General features: G+C 34.5%; 1 pseudogene; it reads right to left on the bottom strand.

The window, feature by feature from the left end:
• Positions 1 to 532: 532 nt before the first annotated feature.
• On the bottom strand, positions 533 to 1,638 carry LOC133669033 (xanthohumol 4-O-methyltransferase-like; annotated as a pseudogene).
• Positions 1,639 to 2,528: the final 890 nt, after the last annotated feature.

The raw sequence follows: 2,528 nt of genomic DNA, 5'->3' as shown, positions 1-2,528 counted from the left end.
CCACCTGTGGAGTGTGCAAACATCACTAAATCCATTACCGTTGTTATCATTATATTATTTTCTACCATCAAAGATTGTGGTGGAGCAATATAGGAGAATGTGCTTCTAACTCATTAACTTAGAAGTTCAATTCTCACCATCGAAAATGTTCATTTTCTTCGTGTAATATTGCATATTGATTGTTAATAGATTCAAAGAGTCTGGTTCTTGGAATCGATCCAAGGCCAGGGGTGATAGGGCGCTGACCTAGCTGTGTGAGTGGTGGATCGAGTCTCAGTTACGTAAAGACTAATCCAAAAATACCTCCAATACTATAAAACATATATATAATCATCTAGTTTCTATAGATTACAACCACAAGCGACCATCATAATCAATAATATATTATAAAGCTTTAAGAATCTATGAATACAGTTTAGGGAAAGGCGTTACATGGGTCGGATTATTATTGCCTAATATTATTATTGACTGCTGCATCGCAGGCGTAGTTTACTTATTTAAGATATTATTATGACTATAACAAATTGATATTTCACTCTGGATCTGGAGAAGCCTCGATAATAGATTCCAAAGCTGGGATCTTGATGATTTTATAGCGAGAGAAGCCTCCTTCCTCTAATAATTTCTTCCATTCTTGCTCAGTTCTCTCCTTCCCACCAGTGGTCAGTGCAAACATCACTAAATCCATTACCATTCTTATATCATCAAATTGATCATAATGATCATCTGTTGGTAGAACTATATCAAATATGATAAGCTTTCCAGTTTTTTCAGGTACTGCTTTCTTGCAATTTCTCAAAATTTCAACGCATGATTCATCGGTCCAATCATGCAATATCCGCTGTAAAAATACAAAAAAGAAGGAATAAGCATATGTAAAATTAATTCTCAAGGAAAGGATATCTATCGTTGTTTTTTTTGATGAATTATCTATCGTTATATTAATTTGAGCCCCAATAAAATTTCTACCAGGGCACTGACCTGCATGAAAAGTGCATCAGCACTAGGAATAGCCTCAAACATATTTCCTGCAACATGGGAAACTCCTTCATATTTTGGTGCTGCTGCAACAACATGTGGCAGATCAAAGTTTATTCCTTTGATGTGTGGGTAGGCCCTGACAATCTCTGGTACATGTCCTCCAATACCACCAGCAACATCCACCAATGATCTAAAATTGTTGAAACCATCTTTGTAATGTGATAAAATTGCCCTCATCGTGATATGTGATGTTCATGCCATGGCCTCATTGAAAATCCTATTGACCTCAGGATTTCTAGACGAAAAATCCCACAGTTCACAGCCATGAGCCTTCGAGAAAGCGGTTCCACCTTCTTTGATACATTGGCTCAAGCAATGCCACGCTGCTAGGAACCATGAACTGTGTGGCATGATTATTATAGAAACGAGGCTTCGTTCAGAGTCATGCATTAGCATTCTTGATTTTTGATTCAGCCCAAAGAGTGTTTCTCCTCCATTTGACGGGGGGTGTGCAGTAAATTTTTTTTTTCTGACCAAATATCTCATGATACGAGCAAGATAAGAAATGTCCGTGCTAGGTGAGTTGATACCTGAAATCATGATGGATACAAGAAGAAAAATCTGTATATTGCAACTTATATATACAGCATATTTCATTTTCGAAATTAATACTATATATGTTGTGCTTTGGTGTGGCTAGGGATACCAATATAATGTTAAAATATTTCTTCACGTGTTCCTTTAGTTTAAAAAGTTGTATCTAGAACTTATACCATGCATCAAACAACAACTTGGGCGAATCACCTAGTGTTGGGTATACTGACCAGCTACGATGTTAAAATTCAAGACATATGCCTTGATATCATGTTAAAAATTAAGCATCCATGATTTAAAAAAAAAATACTTGAAGAAAGAATTGGATAATTAAGAATAGTAGCTAGGTAAAGCTGTAAATTAGTAGTTTAATGCAGAGACTATCTCTTAGTATTATATGTAAAGACATATTTTATTGATATAAAAGAATAACATTTATAGGTTATATAGTAGTATCTATGTTTTAATTATATACTAATCTTTAGCTAGAATCAAGGTTTATAGTTTACAATTATCTTCAGAACGAGCTTAAAATAAATAGTGATCTTGAACAAAACTATAACTTATAGAATATTAATTAGGAGTTGAATTAGGCTGCCTAAAATTTGTGAGTACAAGGTATTTGTTGCCTAACGGTATCAAATTTATATAGAAAATTAATGGTAGATGTTGAGAAGTTCGCATCATGTAAATAAATGTCTTAGAGGAAGGCTAAGTTGGTGCCTAACGGTATTTGTTGCCTAACAGTATCAAATTTATATGCACTACTCCGGTATATTAATGCTAACTATCTTCCTTAAATTTGGCATCTCTTACAAATCTCCATGAACTATTTGATGAATTTCGCATGAAACTTTATAGAGATCATGTTGTTTTTAAAACTGATAGATGAAATGGAAGGTTAGGATTGTTGGAACTGGGTAGCACGAACACTTGCATGAAACTTTTGGGTA

Source organism: Populus nigra, chromosome 12 (assembly GCF_951802175.1).
Source record: "Populus nigra chromosome 12, ddPopNigr1.1, whole genome shotgun sequence".
Classification (NCBI taxonomy): Eukaryota; Viridiplantae; Streptophyta; class Magnoliopsida; order Malpighiales; family Salicaceae; genus Populus; species Populus nigra.
This window is presented reverse-complemented; position numbering and strand designations above follow the sequence as displayed.